Source organism: Adiantum capillus-veneris, chromosome 13, assembly GCF_014529385.1.
Source record: "Adiantum capillus-veneris isolate H3 chromosome 13, ASM1452938v2, whole genome shotgun sequence".
NCBI classification, from domain to species: Eukaryota; Viridiplantae; Streptophyta; class Polypodiopsida; order Polypodiales; family Pteridaceae; genus Adiantum; species Adiantum capillus-veneris.
Genome location: NC_140943.1, coordinates 148,051,550 through 148,075,885, shown reverse-complemented (window position 1 = coordinate 148,075,885; position 24,336 = coordinate 148,051,550). Strand labels below are relative to the sequence as shown.

Here is a 24,336-nt window from a genome sequence, read left to right as displayed (position 1 = left end):
TGACACATAATACATATATGTGTAGCCATTTTAAAAAGGCACCTGGAGATATGAGCTGCCGGATATAGGCTATGAAACCTCTTGTACATAAACCCTTTCTTGTGTATATGTAATAACATAACATATGCTGTATAGGTATTGTACTTTTTGTATTGTTGTGCACTTTTCGTTATCTCTCTCTCTCTCTCTCTCTCTACTGTGTGCAACCATGGTTGTTCCAAGCTTCAAACCACCTTGATCTCATTGTATCAATCCACCCATCCAATGCTAACACATATATCTGGACTGCTCATCCCTCCGAACAATACGAATGAGGGGTTGCATCTCCTTGTTGAATAGGACTGCCACCCCTCTTGATCCTCGTCCTCTATGTGTTACAAGTAGTCTCCCAATGGTATCCCATCACTCTAGGTAATGTGCCACCAGGAGTCTGATGCGTCTCCACAAAAAAAATAATGTCTCTTCCCTTAAAGCTATCCTCAAATGCGCCTACATCTAGCTTCATTGATCCATTACAATTCCATGCTACCATTTTAAGGTTGGTCTCATAGGTCTTCCACCATCATGCGGTGCGTTTTTCCAACACCACTACTCTCCCTCCCCTGTAGAAAGCTATTTTCCCTTTCTCCCTCTCCACCTTAATCTCTGGCATTAGTTCTTGCATGTGTGCTACCTGTGTTAGGGTGAGGTCATCACCCGTTTGCTTGAGTGTTGGTCTCTTCTTTAGTAATTCCTTCCTAGCTTCCATTGTAGGGAAACATATAATGAGTGCTCTTTCCTTGGGCCTTCCTTTCTCATCACTTCCCTTCTTGCCAACTCTCCAAGCACCTGTGTGTGTGGGTTCAGAAATACCCATGTGCTTCAAGAGCTCTTGCACTTCTTCTACTTTTTCAGTGTCTTTGAGACCTGTAACAGACACATGAAGGGCTCTAGTCTTTCTCTTTTGCTCCTCCTCAATTGTCATATTGATGATAGTCGATGTCGATGTGGCTTCAGGTATCTTATCTTTTCCTTTCTTTGCGTCCTCGATCCACTTTTCAGCTTTATCAGCCTTCTCTTGTGGTTTGAATAGGTGCTCCGCCTGCGAAGAGGTTGTTCATGCCTTTTGCGCTTCCCTTCTCGTAGAGTTTTTACATGCTCCTTAATTGTTAGGTGCAGCGGAATGAATGTTGTATTTTCTCAAGATTAGTGATCTTTATTGCTCAAGGTTCCTTTTTAGTTCTTTAGGGAAAGAGAGAGCTTTCCGTCTTGTAGAGTGCTGTGGTCAAGAACAAAGTGAGTGGATTGTGCGTGCAAGTGAATGAGACTGAGAGAAGGAGAGAGAAGAGATACGACACCCGAGAGGTTGTAAAACCCTCCTCCGAAGGCTCCACTCTCGTCGGTGAGAGTGGTCTAACTTGATTGCACAAAGGTGTACAATGCGAATGCAATGGACTGATGCAATGGGACTATGCCGATGACGACGACGGCGGTGACGACGACGACTTGATGGCTGAAATCTGGGATCTTCTAATCGCTGAATTCGGGGACTGTTTCGGTGGCTGAAAATGACTGTTTTGGTTGCATTTTCTTGGCTAAACTTGGGGGATCATCTGCAACTGAACGGGGGTTGATCTGCTACCGTTCTACTGCTGAAAATCTGCGTTTCTTCAAGGGCTGAACTGCAGATCAAAAATGCTGATTTGCTGAAAACAAAACGCTGAAAATCTGCTGAAGTTTGTTGGCGTTTTTGCATGAGAAAACGCTGGCTGAAGTGGGGTGGGGAATCGCTAGGCAATGGCTGATCTGGCGATGGCTGAGGAAAGCAAAAACGCTAATGCTGCTGGGTTCTGTCGCGGGAAAAACACCGAGGGTGATGGGAGGTATGGCGATGGGGGGTCATGAGGGGGGTTACTGCTGAGAAGTTGCCTGTTGAGCGGGAAGCTCCTGCTGCCTCTTCTGCGAGAAAGTGTGAACTTTGGTTTGCTTATATATTAACTTAGCAAAATTGCCCTACCTACTTTTGTTGGAAAGTCACTTAAAATAATAAGTGAAAATCCCAATAAATAGGAAAATAGGCTAAATGCGCTGGAAAATTCCCCTAACTGATGCTAATGGATTCTGATGGGAATTTCGACGATCATGCTGTGTGCAAACGGAGGATATGCATCTATGGTAAGTGACTGGGCATGCACGGTCTACGAATAGACTCACAAAAGTGCCAGATCAGTGCTAATCTAAACTTGACTTGACTGAACCCTGCTGTGGTATAGCTTGTCCACGGACACATAGGGTTGGGATGTGTCACGTGACATTATTGCTTTCGAGCTCCTTGATCATTGAGGGTTGATTTTCTGCCTTCTTTGCGGGGGTATTTTTGCAAGCTATAAGGTTTCCCTTAAGTGCTTCGATCAATGCATGCTTTTCGTTCATGCGTTCTTTCGTTTTTGATTTCAGGATTCAAACAGAGCGAGTGCATCCTCTAATCTTTTTTGCGTCATACATTCCATTACACCCTCACAATCGTCTGCATTTTGGCCTTCAATGATGCGTACATCTCGTCACGCTTTTTAAGCACCTCTTTGTCCAATTTTTCTTCATATCTGCATACATAGCTTTTTTGTAAGTTTCCCGCATTTGCATACACCTCTTTTTCAATGTCACCCCTCAAGAGGCTTAGCCCGCCTTACTCATCACCTGTACCTTCTCATACATGAAGTCATCTTTGACTCTAGAGAGTTTCTCTGCTCTCACAAAACCTGGCGATAGTGTGCTCTCTCGAAACCTCCGCCTAAATGTCGCTTTCGATTTAGGTGCGGTTTCATAAATGCTGTCATTCCCGACATCGTATGGTTAGTCCATCCCCAAGCACCCGAACAAATCCTTTGTGATGGGATCGCCTAGTCTTGTGAAGAGAGAGAGTGGCGACGTGCTGCTGAGTGCCGCCTTTGACAGCGTGCAAAAATCTCTTTTCGGGAGAAAAAGAGATTTAACAAGATGCGGGCTTCACCCAGGTCCACTTGCTTGCGTATACGCACGCTTGTGTGATCTGTGTGTGTTGTGTGTGAGTTTGTGTGAACCATCTGTCACAAACTGCTGACATGTCAAGTCACTAAAGAATGGAGCCAACGTTTTAGATCTTGGCCAACGGGCCTAAACCCTAAGAAGCAAAAGTAGTAGAAGAAGAAGGGGAAAAATGATGACGTGGCACCTGTTGTACGGAATTCTAGATTTTACGTTGACTGATGATGTGGCATCCTGTACAAAAATCCGGATTTTACGCCGGCCTACTGACGTGGCAGAGTTGTACGGATTTTCGCATTTTGTGCTGACTGCTGACATGGCGGTTGTACGGATTTCCGTAAATCACGCTGATAATTTTTGTAGCTTTTTGGACCAATTGCTTGTGAGTTTAAAGCTCTTCTAGGAGAAGGTGCAGAGCGTGGAGTACCGGCTTGTATTGTGTTGATGCAATATAAAGAAATACCGAAAGGGGCGCCAAGGTTTGCGCCAATACTCTCTGGGGTGGAATTCTGCCACTCCATGTCGCGTGTGCTCTCTCTCTCTCTCTTTTAGTTTAATTGTTATTGAAGTGCTAAAAGTCTGTTCAGTCTATTCTTTTCTATTGGCACGTGATGCCCGTCTTGTGACTCCATCCTTAGAGGGAGAGATTTTCACGATAGATGTACGGTGCAGCGGAAGTGAATGTTGTACTTTGCTCAAGATGAGTGCTCCAAACTGTGCTCAAGGGTTCCTTTTACTTACAGAAGGGAGAGCCTTCTGTTTCTTTAGTGAGAGAGTGCAAATGATCACAAACAAAGTGGATAACACTGTGAATGAAGGTACTGAGACAGAGAGATAGAGAGAGAAGAATACGACACCAGAAAAGTTGTCAAACCCTCCTCCAAGGACCCCTCTCTCGATGGCAAGAGAAGTCTATGCTATTGATTGCACAAATGTGATACAAGGTGCTGATGCAAGTTCTTAGCGCAATGATGCAATGAGAATCTAGGCCGGAGACGATGGCGATGACGGCTAGCTGAAAATGCTGGATTCAGGGGCTGAAAACGCTGATATGTGTGGCTGAAAAATGCTCCTGATGCCTACTGACTGTAACAGTAATGATCATGCTGTGTGCAACTAGAGGAAATGCAACTACTCCTAAGAGTCTGGACATGCACGACCTGTGCATAGGCTCACAAAGGTGTCAGAACACTTCCTAAGACGACATGAACCCTGGACTTGAAGTAGCTTGTCCACATGCACATAGGGTTGGATGTGCACGTGGCATCCCCTCCTTTTTAAAGTGAGGCACTCGTACCGATCTGCATGGCTTCCTTGTAGGTTGTCAACAATTCGGGATAATCTGTGAAAAACTCTTTATCAACCCACACTGCTTCGTGGGTTCCTCGATCCTTGAACTTCAAAAGGTACTGTTTAACTTGTTTCTTTGAACCATGGCGAAACCGATGCAACAACACTAGCTCCGGCTCCATGACTTATGCTTCATCGATGATCTCCGGCTCTTCTTCTTCGGAAATGTCCTTTGGAGGTGTTCTCTGAAATACTTTCAACCAAGAAACATGGAAAACGTTGTGCATTGACTATGAGTTAGGTAATTGCAATTTCATCGAAACCTCATTTATCTTTTTAATGACAGGAAATGGACCATACATTCTGAAAGACAACTTTGGACACTTCTTTTCAACTTGCTTAAGATGTTACTTCATGATTCTTAAATATACCCAATCCCCTTCCTTGATTGAAACATCCTGAGAGTGCTTGTTAGCCTGGCGTGAGTAAGATTCCTGAGCCTTGCTTAGCCGAAGCTTCACACTCTCAGAAATCTCATCCAACGACTGACTTTTAGCATTGGCATCAAGCATTTGATTGATCGAGTGAGTCAAAAGTGGTTGGAACGGACGGCAAAAAGCTGCCTCGTACGGAGTTCGACCAATGGCAGAGGAAAAAGAGTCGTTCAAAATAGCCTGAACCAATGGGAGATAGAGCTCCCAATGAGATTGCTGATTATGCACATATGACTTTAAAACATCAAAAGCCAACTGATTGTAAATCTCTGGCTGACCATTTGACTGTGGATGAAAAGCCGATGAAAAATTAAACTTAGTGCCAAAATTTTCAAAGAGTGCGCACCAAAAATTGGACGTGAACTTAACATCCCTATTGGAACAATCGATTTTGGTAAACCACAGAGGGGGTACCAATGCTTAATGAACAACCGCGCTACATCTTGTGCGGTGATTGTGGCCTTATAAGGAATCAACATGCAAAACTTGCTGAAACGATCAACAATTGTTAAACATATAGTGTTCCTTAAATGCAAACTAGGTGGAAGGTTAGTCACAAAATCCATGGAAATATCCTGAAAAGGTCCATCGGGAATAGGCAGCGGAAGTAAGAGGCCTTGCTGTTTACCTCGATGAGCTTTTATCTTTCGACAAATAGTGGACTGTGTGACATAACGAAACACATCCTTTCACATTTTAGGCCAATAAAAGAATCTTTCTATTTTTTCCAGAGTGGTGCTCATTCTCCTGTGCGCACCCGTGAGGGAGTCATGTGCATCGTGCAATAAGGTTGTCCTGAGAGAGTGCAACACACATAGAAGGTGACGAAAATAAAACAAACCATCACGAATGAGATCGTTGCTAGGCCCTTGGGAAGCAAGAGCTTGCAACCATTGCTTACCAAACTCGGAATTTGCTACTGGTTCTTCATGCTGTGGAATGACACACCCTGAAGAGAAACTGTGGATCATGACTCAAGAGCCAGGATCTGTCCTTTGCGACTTAACGCATCTGCAACAGGGTTAGCTTTTCCAGGCACATATTCAATCAAACCTCCAAATTGCTCAAAAAATTGTGACCACCGTGCTTGGCGATCACTCCAATCTGCACTAAACATAGAATAGAGCCACTTGAGAGCTTGGTGATCTGTGCGAACTGTGAACTCTCTACCATACAAAAAATGCTTCCAATGCTTAAGAGAGTGAATGACAAACAACAGGTCTTTATCATAAACTGAATAGTTCTTTTTTGCACTATCGAGCTTTCGACTAAGGAAAGCAACTGGACGACCATGCTGCTGAAGCACAGTGCCGATGGCGACATTGCTCGCATTTGTCCATACCTCAAAGGGGTCATCCCAAGAGGCAAGGATAAGACATGGCCCTTCTGTCACCACAACCTTGAGAGCTGCGAAAGCCTCAATGGCTGCCTTGGGCAAATCCACGCACTGTCAGTGAGTCTTTACCTCTTTCAAAACATTTGTCATGGGTGCGGCAATGAGTGCATAATTCTTTATGTGCGAACTATATGCTTGACATAAACCAAGAAAAGAAACCACATCATATGCAGTTTTGGGCAAATCCCAATCACGTACTTGTTCCACCTTCGCGGGGTCTAGCTTGACGCCTTCTGCAGAAATGATATAACCCAGATAAGTAACTTCAGTGAGAAAAAACTCAAATTTCTTAGGTGCAATGTACAACTGACACTCATCCAAACGGGTTAGTACCCTTTCTACATCCTTCTCATGTTGTTCCCATGATGCAGAAAAAATGAGAATATCATCAAGAAAGATGAACACACGTACACCAACCATATTGCCAAAACGGCCTACCATGAGACGGTTAAATGTACCCATGGCACCTGTTAATCCAAAAGGCATGACTACATATTCCCATTTCCCTTGCTCTGTGTGAAAAGCGGTCTTGAAGATGTCGCCCTTGAATACCCTTACCCGATGGTATCCACTTTTGAGATCAACCTTACTGAAAACCTTTGCCCCATTGAGCCTATCGAGGATATACTCAATGCGAGGCATTGGAAACTTGTTCTTGAAGGTCATCTTGTTCAATGCCCTATAATCAACACACAAACGAGACGAACCATCCTTCTCGCGGACAAACAAAATAGGAGCAGCAAAAGGACTTACACTTGGAGTATGAATCCTCGGGCCACCAACTCCGTGAGTTGTCACTCTAACTCTTCTTTTTGAGTCTTGTTCAAACGGTAGGGAGCCTTACTGACAGGTTGTGCCCCCTCCGTGAGCTCGATACGATGGTCCTCCGGCAACTCGGGTGGGAGACGGGGTGAAAGATCGTCCTGCAAAAAGAGTGCTTAAACTTGGTAAACAAAGCTGAATACGTGTCTGGAGCCTGAAAGCTCTGGGTAACTGGAGCGGCATAGATGAATGCTGCTTGTGCTCCTCGTCGTAATTCACGCTTTGCCTGTACATGAGAAATGAGAGGCAAAGAATGCAGACTCTCCTTAGCACGAATGATCATGAGAGAGTCACTTTTGGCATTTAAAATGAGAGTATTGTCCTCCCAATCAATGAGAGGGTTATGCTCACGAAACCATCGAATGCCCAAAAGCATACCACATCCTAAAAGAGGAGACACGACAAATTTCCTACGGAAGACAACTTGTTGAACTGTAAACAACACATCACGGCACTCTTGCGTGACGAGAGAGTCCATGCCGGGAGCAAAGCCAGATACCTCGAGAGGAGATGTCTGACTAACCTCTAAGCGGGCTCTCTCTACAAGAGAGGCACTAATCACATCACGCATGCTACCTGGGTCAAACAATATGACAAAACGCTGACCCTTCACATGACCATAACACTTCATGAGAGACTCATCAATGTGTGTGTGAGAAACATGTGAAGACTCAGATTGATTCATTAAAGTGGCTGTGGTAGCTGTGGGTTCTTTGGGTTCCTTAGGTAGGGACAAGCCGCTTTAATGTGATCCTTGACGTGACATTGATAACAACGACCTTTCTTAGCATAAATGACTTGTCCTTTTGCCGTTATGTATCCTCCTATAATTCCGTTTGCGGCTTTTTCATCCGGGGTTAGCTTTTAGGTTTAACAGGTGGTTTAGCTTTACCCTTAGAATCATTTTGTGAGTTCTTTTCCGAAGGATTAGAGGAAGATTGGCTAGAAGAGTTACCATTCTTACCATTCTGAGGGTTTTGAGAAGTCTGAGAGGTGCTTTGAGAAGTCTTGTTCTCCTTAGGCTTTCCCTTATTGTGCTTCATCTCCTGTGCGAGAGCTATTGCCACCGCCTTGTCGAGATCGATTGGATTGAGCACCTCGACATCATACTTGATATACTCGTCCAATCCATAAAGGAGGAATGCCTCCTTGCGCTCACCATCCGATTTGTGTAATTGGGTACCGAGTTTCATAACACGATTAGAGAAAGACATGACATGCATACCATTTTGCTTGAGGCTGTGCCAGTCGTCCTTCAACCGTGCAAGGTACTGGGGTGGCATAAACCGCGCCTTGAGCTTGTCTTGGAAGTCGGCCCAATTGAAGGAAAGGGGCACGTCTTCTTCGACTTTCTCTAAGTGCGTGGGCAACTGTGCCTCTTGCCATGCATGGTACCAATTAATGGCATCACCGGCAAGGTACATAGTTGCCCCGTCAAAAACCTTGTTTTTTCCTGTCTTCTTAGTTGTCGCAAAGTAAGCATTAAATTGATGCAACCAAGAATGAATAATAGTAGCATCCATCTTACCGTCATACTTACTGAATGTCAGCTTCTCTGTGACGGGGTCGTTGGAGTCCGAATCTCTGCTTGTGCTACTTGATGAACTACCAACTTCTTTGACCGGTTTGGACTTCGAGGTGAGTACATGTAGGACCAACTCTTGCATACGTTGGTCTCTCTGCGCCTCACGCTCTAACTCCAAGGCCGCTCGTCTCTCTTTGGTCGCCAAGCGCTCACGCTCACGCTCACGCTCACGCTCACGCTCACGCTCACGCGCACGCTCACGCTCACGCTCACGCTCACGCTCCAAGGCTACCCTTCCGTCTTCGATCGTTAAGCGCGCTTGCTCGCGCTCACGCTCCAAGCTAATCGTCTTTCTTTGGCCGCCAAGTGCGCTTGCTCGCGCTAGCGATCAAAGGTGGCGCTTTGCGCCTCTTGTTGTAGCATCATGTCCATCATCGACTTGACCAAAGCCTTCAGGATTTGGTGCAAACCGTGGCGTAGATGGGGAAGGGGGAGGGTCGGAAAAACCTCATGGTGGGGAAAATTCTTCTTCACCACCTTCATGCTCTCACCTTCATGCAAAGTATCCATTCCGCTTCGGGTGATGACCGTACACTGAGATCTTGGGTTCTTAAGTTCACAAGGAGCTTGGGGTTTTGAGGTTCTGGGGTGCTTGGGTTCTTTAGTCCTTGAGTTCTTGAGGTTCTTGATGTTCTTTCTTTAGTTTGCAATCTGTGTTAGAGAAGGATCTTCTCTTACTCGAGCTCTTCTCTTTCCCGTGGGTGCACCCCTTGGCGGCCTTGCTCTCACACCACACGTCGATTGGCCGGCGGCTAAGTGCACGGTCCGCTCTCAATGAGTGAAAAGAGAAACAAGGGGAGGCTGGACAAGCCCCTCTTTCTTGGGTTTCCTGTCACTCTTCAAAAACACGATTAGGAATCGACACGCCTAAGTGGACTTGGGTTACGTGCGATCGCAACAAGCAAATTTTTTTTTTTTGTGTTCTTTCCTTGAGTGATACAGAACACTGCCAAAGCTCTGATACCAATGTAAGGTGCAACGGAAGTGAATGTTGTACTTTGCTCAAGATGAGTGCTCCGAGCTGTGCTGAAGGGTTCCTTTTACTTACGGAAGGGAGAGCCTTCCATTTCTTTAGTGAGAGAGTGCAAATGATCACAAACAAAGTGGATAACACTGTGAATGAAGGTAGCGAGACTGAGAGATAGAGAGGGAAGAATACGACACCAGAAAAGTTGTCAAACCCTCCTCCAAGGGCCCCTCTCTCGATGGCGAGAGAAGTCTATGCTATTGATTGCACAAATCTGATACAAGGTGCTGATGCAAGTTCTTGGCGCAATGATGCAATGAGAATCTAGGCTGGAGACGACGGCGATGACGAGGACGACGGCTGGCTGAAAATGCTGGATTCAGGGGCTGAAAACGCTGATATGTGTGGCTGAAAAACGCTGGTCTATTTGTTGGAAAAACACTCGTACAACTGCTGAAAACGCTGGTTCTATCTGCTGGATAGCAGGGCTAAAAATGCTAACACAGCAGGGCTGAAAAACGCTAGCACATCAGGGCTGAAAACGTAGCATATTAGGGCTGAAAACGCTGGCGCTGAAAGCTGAAGTGCTTGCTGAAAAATGCCAGGTTTTGTTGAGGGTTCTTGCTTGAGAAGAAATGCTAGAGGGCCTGCTGCAAGAGGTTGCCTGTGCTCTCTTTGCTTCTTTTGCTCTATTGAGTGACTGCGAGGTTTCTTTTATATTAACTTAGCAAAATTGCCCTACCCAGTTTCCCAACAAAGTCACTTATTAATATTAAGCGAAAAATGGCTAAAATAGGGAAAATAGGTTCTGTGCACTGAAAAATGCTCCTGATGGCTACTGATTGTAACATTGATGATCATGCTGTGTGCAACCAGAGGAAATGAAACTACTCTAAGTGTTCGGACATGCACGGCGTGCGCACAGGCTCACAAAGGTGCCAGAACACTTCCTAAGACGACATGAACCCTGGACTTGAAGTAGCTTGTCCACATGCACATAGGGTTAGATGTGCACGTGATAATAGAACACTCTCTAGCGATAGAAAACTTCTTTAATGATAAAAGACTTCTATAGCAATAGAAAGGGTTGCTTACGAGAGTCGCGATAGAAGACCTTGCTAGAGAGAGAGAGAGAGAGAGAGAGAGAGAGAGAGAGAGAGAGAGAGAGAGAGAGAGAGAGAGAGAGATGAAATAATGAAATGTTATATTAACGTCTTCAAAAGGCCAAAGTGACCGATGAGACCAAAAAGTTACAATGCGGTGTATTTGATACAAAGTTAGATTAACAAAATAAATTAAACTAGGATAACAAAATATAAATACCGCGGGATCCTAAACTAAGCAGTACAATGTGAAGACAATATGGGAGGGGAGTAGAGATCCATCTTCATAGAGATCCATCTTCATCTGCACTCTGGACGACAAAAGAGTATGGCTCGAATCCTTTGCTGTAGCCTCCTTCGAAATTGTGTAGCTCCTCTTCTCCATCGGGGTCGTCTAGATCTCCCTAGCTCCAATGCTCGGTCTATGAGAATGCTAGTAGTGCGGGTAGACCTCTCCACTGTTGGCTGCTCCTATGTCTGTTCTTCTGGGTGTACAATATCTAGTGTAAAGAAATCTGTGATCTGTCTCTGGGGTTGTCTCTCTTCAGCTCTCCTCAGTAAAGTTTCTCTATGCCTGTGTAACTTAAGTAGATATAGCCCAAGACATCTCTGATCCTCATAACTCATGACCCTAGATAGAGGCCCAAAACCTTCTCTGAATAGACAATGAAAACGGCCTCGTATCTCATAGTACACTGTGCAATGACATATGTAATGTACTTCTGTCTCTGGCTCTAGATGGCATAAGCTGCATATCCTGCTATCTGCTGGTGTCCCTCTGAATCTGCCAGTCTCAATCTCGAGCTGATGTGAGGACGTGCGTATCTGGCCAATGGCACAACGCAAACCATGAGAAAGATGCGTGTCCATATAGCTAGGTCAAATCACAAACCCATCCCCCGTGAGGTGGAGAAGATGCTCTCTATAGAAAGCAATCTTTGTGCCCAACTCCTGTAACGGCTCTATCCATGTCCTCCTCGTGTTCAGTTGGATCAGATCTTGACGAATAAGTCTATTAATCTCTACCCGTGTTAGAGACCTCAAGGGTGCCTGTAGAGAGTATTGAAAAGGAGGCAACCAGTCCATAGTGAAACCATGTGTTTGAAACCATGGTGCCATCTGTGCAAACCAGCATGATGTATCCCCATTAAGAGCTAATTGTCTGGAGGACTCTAGAGCCACCCTGGCATATCTGTCTCTGGTAGTATCCCACAAACTGTGTACAAAGGAGACTGATCTGGTAAGCGCCTCAATCTCCATAGGGGGGGCAATTAATACCGCTCGAATGATATCATGCGGTACGGAAGCCTTGGCTCTAATCAGCCGAGAGATCATAGATACCAGGGGCTTCTCCATACGCCTCCAACCATCCTGGCCTATAGAAGGTCCCCAAACCTGCACCCCATATAACATAGTAGAATCAACCAAAGTATCAAAGAGCCATAACTTTGTCCTAGGTTCCTGGAACTGAACCTGCGAACACATCCTCTCCATTCCTCCCAGAGCCGCACCAGCTCTAGTTAGTCTAGTCTCTGCTGCTCTTCTCAAAGAAAATCTCGGCCTAGTAAAGACTACCCCTAGGTAAAGACTACCCCCAGGTAAGTGTATGCATCTGTATACTCCCCAATCTCCTGACCATATTTGAAAGTAGGTACTGATCTCCTAATCCATTGCGATGAGGTGTTAAAACACCATAACCTTGGTTTTACCTAGGTTTACACACAGTCCACTATCCTCTGCAAAACTGCGTAGTGCATCTAAATGTCGTTGCATACCTTCTGGTGAGTCAGATATCAGCACAATATCATCAGCATATAGCAACAATGGGATCCACGTCCCTGCCAGCTGGGCACCCCTGTCACCCTCTCTGTCAATGTACTCAGACACCTCATCAACATACATACCAAATAGAGTAGGAGACAATGGGCAGCCCTGTTTCACTCCAATAGTAGAGTGAACTAAATCAGATACCCCTTCCGGAGTGCGTACATGTCCTACCACTGATCTGTACAAAAGCCATAATCCCCCAAATCACCTCTATGGGCACCCCCATCTCTTGCAGTCTGCTCATCAATCGAGCTCTTGGTACCATGTCAAATGCTTTGTGAAAATCCACAAAGCTACAATCGATCCGTCTCCCATGTGATTTGCCCTCCTCAATGATGGCCCAAGCTCGCTTCTTCCGTCGCACAAGGCGTCAGAAAGCAATCCGAGACTGTCTGTAGGTGATGACTCCTAAAAGAAGATCCCTCTGAAGCTGGGCTCTCATCTCTCTGCATTCCTCATCATACCAACTATTCTGGGGCATGCTCCCAGAATGTCATCTCTTGCCCGGCTGAGTGTGTGGGTATGCTACTGATGCAGCCCCATGTAGTGTCTCAGTCAGTAGAGTGGTGCACTCCTCCACTGAGAGAGAGAGAGAGAGAGAGAGAGAGAGAGAGAGAGAGAGAGAGAGAGAGAGAGACGAAATGAAAATAAATGTTATATTAAACGTCTTCAAGAGGCCAAAATGACATATGAGTCCAAACTGATACAATCTTGGTGGATCTAATACAATGGCTGGGTACAAAAATAAAATGAGGTAAAGTGAAAAATTAAAAGCTTAAATTGCTAGATGTGAACCAAGCAGCTAGTTGGAATTGCGTAGGATATGAGTAGGGGGGTGAAAGTAGTGATTGGGGGCTAATACAACACAATGTGGGTGTGCGTGTGGGAATATAATGGGTGAGAGTTGATACAAAGGCTGATACAAGATGAGCAGGGTGTGCAATCCTCAAAAGAGCTAAATCACAGGATATCCTTGATCGGTCGCTGGTGGATCTCATCAATCTCCTCCATGGTTAGTAGTGTTGTGCATGCCGGGCCAAAGTTATCTGAATCCTCTGATGCAGCCTCCGTCGATGCTGTGTAGCCTTTCGCAGTCGTGGGCGTCTGGATCTCCCTAGCTCGGTCGCTCGATCGATCAATGTGCCTCTGGTGTGAGGAGAATGTGAGCTCTGCTTTGGTAGTTGCTCCTCTGATTGCCTAGTGTCTGCTCTAAGGGAGTATGTGATCCGCCTTTAAGATTGGCTAGCCTCTCCTCTCATGAGGCTCTCTCTGTGTCTGCGCAGCTCGAGCAAAAACAGACCGAGACATTTCTGGTCCTCATACCCCATGACTCTAGAGAGTGGTCCAAAGCCCCCTCTAAACATGCAGTGAAAGTGGCCTCGTATCTCATAATAAACTGGGCAATGGCATGTGTAGTGCAACTCTGTCTCAGGCTCCATGTGACATAGGGAACATGTCCTGGCCGCTGCTGGTACTCTCAGTTGTATCTACTAGTCTCGATCCATCTACCAATCTCGATCCAAAGCTGGTGTGAAGATGTGTGTATCTGGCCAGTAGCCCAGTAGCACATCGTATCCCATGAGATAAGTGGGTGTTCATGTATCTGGGCCTCGTCACAAAACCATCCTCAGTAAGCTGGAGAAGCTGCTCTCTATAGAAAGTCAGAGAGGGTGCATCCATGGAAGGGGGGCAATCTATCCATTTGAACCCATATTCCCGAAACCATGATGTCATCTCCCCATACCAGCATGTTGTATCTCCCTGCATAGCTAATTGGAGAGAGAGAGAGAGAGAGAGAGAGAGAGAGAGAGAGAGAGAGAGAGAGAGAGAGAGAGAGTTTTTTTTAACGTCTATAAGAGACCGAAGTCTGCCTATGAGACAAATCAAGTATACATGTGTGTATGTCCTTTATCTATCGAAAAAGACAAAACAGTCCAAACTGGTCCAGAATAAGGATAAAGATAAAAACCATGGTTTGTGATGGGATCTATGGGGGGAAATAGAGCTCTAGTACTATGTGCATGTCTATGTGCTCAGATAGTACAACCATGCGAATGCATCAAGCTAGCTAGCTCCATCGTGTGTTAATAGGAGGGTGTAAAATGTGGTGCATGGGAGGATCGTGAGCAAGGGCTGCTCGGATAAACGAAGCTGGGTGAGCCATCATCTGGGCTCGTCTCTCCTCATCTGCTCGACGTGCTCGGGTCTGGATCTCCTCAATCTGTTTGTGGTGGAGTCGTGGGGCCCGACATCCAGTAACACGTGGGCTCGTCTAGCCCTGCTCTCTGAGTTTGCTGAAGAGTCACTCCCCTTGGTGGATCTGTGAGTGGAGGGGGTGTGGTCCTCTGGAAAAAATCTGTAAGCTGTGACTGACTCCCCCCCTCCCCCCCTCTCGATGTCTCTGTAGGTGGCTATAGAAGTGTATCTCTGTGCCTCTATATCTCCAGCAGGTAGCGCCCCAACTATCTCTGATCTCGAGAGAGCATGATCTCGCGTAGGGTAGGCTGCCCTCTAAAGAGTGACTTGTATTCGCCTCTCATATCAGCATACGCTCTGCATCTACAAACAAAGCGCTCCTCACTCTCCACCTCCTACTCGGCAGACTCTTACCTCCTTGGGAATGTCATGAGTGCGACCCACTTCTATCTCTAGCATGTGTGATGATACTCTGAGCTGGCCAATCGCCACTTGTGAGCGGCGTGGTATGTAGATGTCCATATAGCGTGGTCGTTGTATGAATCTGTCCTTCAATATGGTAAGGAAATGATCTCTGTAGTGTGACATCTTCTGTTGAAGGGGAGACGTGATCCAAGTTTGTCTGATATATAGTTGTCAGAGATCCTGTCGGAGCACTATGTTTCTCTCACTGGGGTGAGTCAGGCTCTCAAGATCAAGGCCATGTGCTCCAAACCATGCTCTAACGTGTGTGTACCAAGCTCTGTCGTATCCAGATCGTGCTGTGTGTATGGCTGACTCAAATGCTCACCGTGTGAGTCTGTCGGCTGAGAGCTCTCTTACTCTCTGAATAAAGCAGATCATCTGAAAGAGTGCCTTCACCACCATTGGGGGGAATCAAGCTCTGCCCTGATGATGTTGTGTGGCACTCTGTGCTTGCCTCGAAACAAGCGGGAGATCATATATACCTGTGGACTCTCGATCTGCGCCCATTGGCTATTTGTCAATTGGGGAGCCCACACTGCTGCTGCGTTTATCAGGGCTGGGGTGACTAATGTATCAAATAGCGAGCCCTTCGTGCGGGGCTCTTGAAAGTGTGCTCGATGACATCTCCGCTCTAGCATGGCCAAAGCTACATATCCTCGTGGGAGTTGTCACAGGCTTGGACACCCCAAGACGAGAATCGGACACGAGACACGAGAGAATCACTTAAAATACTTCACAACTTTATCACACTTTAATAATTGAGTCGACACGGCCTGGCGTAAAACCTGGCGCTCCTTTCGGTATTTGTTTATTATATTAATGCTTGAGCAAAGTACAACTTACGAAGGGGTCCTCTACGCTCAAACTCCGCGTCCAGATGCTCTGAAGAGTGAGGTCCCTAAGGGTCCTTTTATTCTTACAAGGAATGCCAAAAGCAAAGCCCCAAAAGTAGTTAAACTCAAAAACAATGTGTTCCAAAAGCAATAATCCCAAAAGCATCTTGTTCCAAAAAGCAGTTGGCTCCAAAAGCTGCCAGGAAAAGTATCAGTGCAAAAAGCGGAATTCCGTACAGTTCTGCCACGTCAGCATGTTGTCAACGTGTTTTACAGAGATGCCACGTTATCAGCCTGTCAGCGCAATTTGCAAACATTTGTACTACCAGCTCGTCAGCGCATTTCACGGGTGTCTGTACTGCTAGTTGTCAGCGAGCGTCCTTACTGTCCTCTACTGTGGTCATGCTATACACCATTTTGTGACATACCCTCCTTTTGAAAGAATTGTAATCGCCCTCGATTACGCCTGTAAAATCAGACATAAGCCATATTTAGGACCGTGATTCTTGGCGACGTATTCAGCAATCGCATCTCACTGATAACGATTTAACTAGTCCCATATCGCGATCACGTCCATGGATTCGGTTTTGATCTGGGAGCATGATTCTTGGCAACGTATTTTGCAACCGTATCGGATTGACTAATCCCATATTGCGATCATGTCCATAGATTTCTGCACTCTAGCACTGTCGTGTGTGAGTGATCATTCCATCTGTACTCCAGCACTGTCGGGTGCGAGTAATCATTTCCAGGGATCCCAATTCATTACTAAGTTCATACTGAACAGAGTGGTCCAATCATTTAGTTCTAGCTGTGTGGCCAACTCATCCCACAGGAACTCTTGATGCGCGCACGACAATTCCATTGAATCAATCGTGATTCAAAATTCATGATTCGATATCAGGTTCATTCGGGAGCTGTCACTGCTCCAAAAATCATCATCATCTCATTCTCAATCCTGTTATCTGTTCACAAATAGGACGTTCTTCCATTAGTTTCATTCAAATTCATGATACTTATTGGGTTCATTCTGGAGTGGTCATTGCTCCCAATTCGTCATTCATTATCATCGATTTCACATGTTATTGGTACACATCTAGCAAGTTCTTTTAGAGAAAATTAATCTCATACATAAATCAGAATCATCTACGGAAATTCTTATTTCAAAGTTCTTCATTTACACACTCAACACATACTGAACACTGTTTCAATCATCTAGTCATCTCATCTGTCCAAAAGTCTTGATGTACCTAGATCCCTATGTAGCCATCTCATCCCGCAGGAACTCTTGATGTGCTCACCATAGTATCCAGTCATCTCATTCACATGGGAATCTTGATGCACTAGAATCATTCAACATGCGTCATGATCCATTCATTCAAATTCATCATTCTTATTGACGGATCCATTCTTGAGCTTCTATCGCTCCCGATCTCACCATCTCATCCTTGATTTCACCTGCAAAACAGGCAAGGAGATGGCTCACCTCGTTGCAAAAGAGTGGATGTCTAGCTCTATGCTTCTCAATCCATACAAATGCGAGTTCCTCGCTCCTATTTTCGGTTATTTGTCACAAACAACCAGATTGTCAGTACATCAGTATCCGTTTCAGTGTCCTTTCCTGTAATTGGTTCATCTTCTGATCAACAGTTCTGTTCCAGCTCTTCCTGCGAGTAAAGCGTCTGCTTTTTTGCACTTGTCAATCCTTTCAGCTTTCATCCTGTCTTGAGAGGAGAATCAATGGCCTCATGGCATCTCGAGTGAATCTCATCAATCGGGTAATTCTTCGGGTGTTTCGAAAATCTTAGGTTTTTGGGGTACTTGATCAATCTTTTCACACATGTGTCACCTGCAGTTGACGCTTGTACTTCGCTCTTGCAAACTTCTCTACCGAAAAATTTGCCAAAATCTTCATTCTTTTCTTCAGTTCCCGCGCTAGATTTCAACTTTTCTTTGCCTTTCTGCTGAGAGGCGCAAGAACCCATGTGTAATTCTGGAGTTCTTTATGGCTTATGCCCTGTAAGACAGAGCGACGAAGACGGGAGCGCGCCCGAAGTGCGATGAAGTAAAGGTGGGAGTGGTTAATAAGTCCGGGGTCTGGCCACGAAGATTCTTTAAATAGAATTTCCAAAATTGTGCCCAAGTGCCCTGTCTCCTCTTTGATAGGATCGGTATGCTTTGAGAAAAGCACACGCCTAGTGCTCTGATACCACTGCACAGGCTTGGACACCCCAATACGAGAATCCGACACAATACACGAGAGAATCACTTAAATTACTTTACAACTTTATCACACTTTAATAATTGAGTCGACACGGCCTGACGTAGTTATGTGCCCAGAGGTATTGTCCCCAAAACCTGGCGCCCCTTTCGATATTGCCACTGTCACAGGCTTGGACACCCCAAGACGAGAATCGGACACGACACACGAGAGAATCACTTAAAATACTTCACAACTTTATCACACTTTAATAATTGAGTCGACACGGCCTGGCGTCGTTTCGTGCCTAGAGGTATTGGCCCCAAAACCTAGCGTCCCTTTCAGTATTGGCACTGTCATAGGCTTGGGACACCCCAAGACGAGAATCCGACACGACACACAAGAGAATCACTTAAAATACTTTACAACTTTATCACATTTTAATAATTGAGTCGACACGGCTGTGCGTAGTTCCGTGCCCAGAGGTATTGGCCGGCGCCCCTTTCGGTATTTCTTTATTATATTAATGCTTCAGCAAAGTACAACTCTCAAAGGCGTCCTCTGCTCTTAGACTCGGCGACCAAATGCTCTGAAGAGTGAGGTCCCTAAGGGTCCTTTTATTCTTACAAGGGATGCCAAAAGCAGAGCCCCAAAAGCAGTTAAACTCAAAAACAATGTGTTCCAAAAGCATTAATCCCAAAAGCATCTTGTTTCAAAAAGCAACTGGCTCCAAAAGATGCCAGGAAAAGCGTCAACGCATAGCCTGGGAACTGGTTCCCTGCCCATTTAATGCAACATTTGGACTTTGAAAGGTTAAGGAAAAAGTGATTCAAATCCTGGCGACGGAACCATGAAACCGGCCTGTAGAGCGGTAGACTTTAGCTTCACCCGAATCTTTACTTGAGCTTTATGACACAGAGAAGCTTCACGAATAAACCTGTGACTGGAATTTGACACTTCAAACATTTACACGGCTTGGCAGCTAGAGTGCTTCCAAGCACACAGCAACACCCTATAGGCCCCAAACACTGGCACCCCTTCCAATATTTCTTTATTCTTATTGCAAATAAACCATCCAAACGCTTTCACTTGACTCTCACCAAGCTGTCCAAACCTGCCCATGGCTGTAATTGCAGGTTTTTGACCAATTCCGCCAGCATAACGGCGCAAAGATCCCTTAGGTCAAAAGTACACGTCAAGGACACTTTCCCTCGCACTTTGGAGGCTTTCCGGTGAGCTGCAGGTCAATTTCAGCATGCTGTAATTTCCTGTTTTGTCATTGTCAGGTGCCCAAAGCCCTAATTAAGCATCCCAAGGCTTTCCGAGGCTCCACTAGCGATATCCGACAGTTTAGGATCGAAACCCTAAACCTGCAAAAAAACACAGCATGCTGTAATTTTCTGTTTTGAATCGTTTTGGAAATGAGCGAACACATCTACATGTGCCTCAGGTGCTCCCGCACGCAATGGGATAGTTCCCCTTTGAAACACGACGAATTTTCACTAGAGAAAACTCTTCGTTTTTGCAATCCTTCGCGATGGAACTGTGCGTACTTGTGTGTGCATGTGCTTTGGCAAACGCACATAAAACCCCCAAAACTATAGATGATCTGAGAAGCCCTACTAGTGGGGCATCACCATATGTGCAAAGGGGACAGAGAGATGCGCAACAGCAAATCATTGCCCTACATGAGACAAGGGAGAAGGCAAGCTTTCCATGAAAGCTGTGATCACCTACACCCACTACTCACACACACACACACTGTAGTCACCTATGAGCTCCAAACCTCATCCCCTTCTCAAAAATGGGCTTCCCCTCATGGATGAGGCTTTCGGAGAGCGTGTGGCCTGCAGGCTACTCTCCTACTGCCATGTGTCCAGTTTGCCTCTTTTGAGTTTGTATGGGGCCTCAATGATTTTGAACTGAGCCTAGCCAGCCTTTTACTGCTCGGATTTCAGCACCGACTAGCCCGACGATCTCGTGGCGACCTACCCGTCCCGACTACCGGTGAAACTCTCGGCCAACGGTTGTTTCACACTGGCCACACAATGTCCGGCCATTTGTGACTTCAACAAGAGGGTCCCAAAAATCAAATAAAAATCAAGGGAAAGAAAGCAACTAAGGTTAGTGGCTGCCACAGCCTCGTGACAGCTGAAGTTCTTCTCCAGCGATTCTCCCTTGACTCTTCATGGTTCTTCCCATTCCTTCCCAAAATTGTCCTCCTTCGTAGAAAAAGAGAGAGAGAGAGAGAGAGAGAGAGAGAGAGAGAGAGAGAGAGAGAGAGAGAGAGAGAGAGAGAGAGAGAGAGAGAGTCGACATGACCCGGCGGAGTTCCGTGCCCATAGGTATTGGCCCCAAAGTCTGGCGCCCCTTTCGGTATTTCTTTATCATTAATCATTGCAAAGTACAACTCCCGAGGGACCTCTGCGTCTAGATGCTCTGCAGAGTGAGGCCCCAAGGGCTCTTTTTTTCTTACAAGAATTGCCTCAAAAGCAAAGCCCCAAAAGCAATCACATGAAAGCTACAAGTTTCAAAAGCATCTGGTCCAAAAACTGGCGCTAAAAGCTGCAAGGAAAATCGCGGAATTCCGTACAGTGCCACGTCAGCAGTAAGCAAAAAATGCAAGAGCATCCGTACAACCCTGCCACATCAACACGTCCACGCAATTTGGCTTATTTATTTATTCTAGTGTCTCCAAGGCCCCATCGGATGGGTAACCTAGTGTCTCGGGCCCAATCGAACAACTACCATATATGTCTGATTCTAGGTGGACATGCCACGTCATCATTTTGTGACATACCCCATCTTGAAAGAATGGTAATCGTCCTCGATTACGCCTGCACAAATCAGACACAAACCACAAACTAGTTCAATAGACTCAGTACTGACGCACTAGACGACACAAACCCAACACTTACACATATCTTTCTGAGCTCTGATACCACTGTAACAGGCTTGGACACTCCAAGCGAGATATCGACAGCAACACAGAAACAAAAACTTCAAAATCATTGAACTTTAATAGAGAGAGAGAGAAAGAGTCGACACGGCCTGGCGGAGTTCCATGCCCACAGGTATTGGCCCCAAAGTCTGGCGCCCCTTTCGGTATTTCCTTATCATTAATCATTGCAAAGTACAACTTCCGAGGGACCTGTGCTCTCAAACTTTGCCTCCAGATGCTTTGGAGAGTGAGGCCCCAAGGGCTCTTTTATTCTTGCAAGGGTTGCCTCAAATGCAAACCCCAAAAGCAATTACATGAAAAGCTACAAGTTCCAAAAGTATCTGGTCCAAAAACTAGTGCCAAAAGCTGCCAACGCAAATCGCGGAATTCTATACAGTGCCATATCAGCAGCCATCAAAAAACGCGGAAGCATGCGTACAGCCCTACCCAGTCAGCACGTCCCCGCGATTTGGCTTTTTTATTTATTCTAGTGTCCCCAAGGCCCCATCAAACGGGTACCCTACAAGTTGGAACAACTTATAATCTTTGATATATGTCCGTTTTCCGGGTGGACATGCCACATCATCATTTTGTGACACGATTACCTTGATGCAGAAGGACAAGCCACTTGTCCTCAAAGTTCGCCTGTCCAAACAAAAACCCAAATCAATTTTCTAATTGTTTTGTATTTAGATACCTTTTGAACTTTGTTTGAGAAAGTATTGGTTGAAATTTGTTTGAAATGTGTTGTATCTGTTTTAAACCTCTCTTGGTGCCGATTTGAAACGTTTGACTCTAGTTTTAATACTCGTTTCAATGGTTGGTGATTTACTCCCGGTTGGAGAGAAATGATGTTGGATAATGTCTAAACCTCAGAACAACGCATACGGGAGGTTTGGGGAGCATTTCGTTGTATATTTAAAAACTTCCGAACGACGCAAACGGGATGTCTAGGGAGTGTTTTGTCGTACGTTGGAAAACCTCTGAATAACGCGGATGAGATGTCTGGTGTATGCTTGAAACCTCCAAGCGACGCAGGCCATGGTCCGGGGAGCGTTTGATTGTATCAGTCCTTTGAGCTCGTGGCCCAGACCTTCTTAGGTTATTTGCGAGGGGAGTGACGAGGTAGTCGTTGAGCAGCTTCATACCACAGACTGTCTGTCTCGGAGGAGTGCTTAGCGACGCAGTTTGTTGTGTCTTGTAACATGCATATGTGAGCATTTGTGTTGCATTGTGATGTGCCAACCACTGAATATTGCTAATTGGACAAGATTGCTTGGGCATGTAATTTTAGTGCATCGAGACACACGTTAAAGATCAACATGGTCTGGGTGGATGACTAATTTTGCTACGCCGGAATATCAAGAGCTCCGATCTAGAATGAGAAACCTAAATGTCCCTTGGAATGACCCTCGGATATTTTTGAGCTAACTTAAGTTGTTTTGCAAAATCTATTGTAATCGCAGACGATTACTCTTCTTTCAAGAAGGGAGGTAGCACAAACTGCTGATGTTTCAAGCCATTGAAGACCCAAGCCAACCTGCAAATCCCGGCCGAGGGGCCTAAACCCTAGAATAAGTAGAAGAAGAAGTTCCCACTAGCTTACAGAACCTCGCTGACTGTGCAAACTATTAAAAGGGTTTTTACCAACTTATGGGACCCTGTCCGATGGGGGCCCAAGTTCCTAGGGCATAAAGCCATTAAAATAAAGCAGGATACTCAGGCCTAAACCCTAGAATAAGTAGAAGAAGAAGTTCCCACTAGCTTATAGAACCTCGCTGACTGTGTAGACTATTAAAAGGGTTTTTACCAACTTATGGGACCCTGTCCGATGGGGGCCCAAGTTCCTAGGGCATAAAGCCATTAAAATAAAGCAGGATACTCTCACACAAAGGCTTGCATAATTTTTTGATGACATGGCAGCAACTGTACGGACCTTCCATGTTTTGCGCTGACATGCCACACAACACTATACGGCAGCTCGCAAGTTGCGCTGACAGCAGATGACATGGAAGCTGGACGGATTTCCATGCTGGCACCTTTTGGACTAGACGCTTTTGGGCCAGATGCTTTTGAGTTTGAAGCTTTTCACTATAAACTGCTACTTTTCATGGCCTGGGGCCTTCAAATATATGCCAAGGGCTCATTCTCTCGCACGTTTCCCCGCGTAAAAGTGCAGAGCAAGGGAGTACTGGCTTGTACTGAGTTGAAGCAATATAAAGAAATACTGAAAGGAGCGTCAGGGTTTGGGGCCAATACTGGCTTGTACTGAGTTGAAGCAATATAAAGAAATACCGAAAGGGGCGTTAGGGTTTGGGGCCAGTGCTCTCTTGGGGTGGAACTCCGCCACTACGTATCTCGTGTGTCTCTCTCTCTCTCTCTCTCTCTCTCTCTCAAGGAGAAGATCTCCAAAGCTCTCACAGCGACGACAAATTGGAGGCCACCAAGGAAGGATGGGTCGGATAGTCAAGAAGAATATAAAAAAAGAGGCGAGAGCAGAAGCCCAAATAGATGAGGCGCTCATCATACACACAACCATTGAGGAAGAGAAGATGCGACAAGCCCGCCGCCTCAATGTACGAGTGACAAACATCAAAGAAGAGGAGGGGTCCACACCCGAGAGCAATGCGAAAGCTCTATGTATGAAGCTCGGGTACAAGGAAGACGAGGAGCTACCCTTCTCCAAAGCTTGGAGAGCCGGCAAAGACCTACAGAAAATAGCCTCATCCTCAAATTTGCCTCCAAGGAGTTCCGAACCTCATTCATTCGAAAGAGGGCCATCTTGAGAGGGCTACAAGGCCCACCTATCTACCTTGACAACAACCTCACAAAGATGCAGCAAGACCACCGCCGTGCATGCATGCCTAGAGTCAAAAAAGCTCGCAAAGAAGGGAAGAAGGGGGTATATCAAGATGGTAGGGTCATCATTGATGGCAAGACCATCGCATAGGGACTAGCGGCCTATGAGATATTTTTAGGCCGGAAGGTACAAAACGGGAAAACCATGCATGACTACCATTTGGCACATTTTTGGGCGATTTCCAGCTTGAGAGAGAGAGAGAGAGAGGGGCTGAAATTAAACGTGGGGTTGCATTTTCAGCCGTATGGTGGATTGTTGCAGGTAGCAAAGCTACTATGTGCTTTCCTACCCTCTATGTACAACGAAGTGCAAGAACTGAAGCCTTGCACAACATTCACTGCTCTCTCCCCCAGC

At 45.7% G+C, this 24,336-nt stretch overlaps 1 protein-coding gene and 1 pseudogene across 1 annotated transcript in view; one reads left to right on the top strand and one right to left on the bottom strand.

The window, feature by feature from the left end:
- LOC147445053 (uncharacterized) overlaps positions 1-24,336 on the top strand; it is a 143,376-nt gene that overhangs the window by 5,601 nt on the left and 113,439 nt on the right. The gene's annotated exons all lie outside the window — the stretch shown is intronic.
- LOC147445055 (uncharacterized) lies at positions 6,978-12,210 on the bottom strand (annotated as a pseudogene).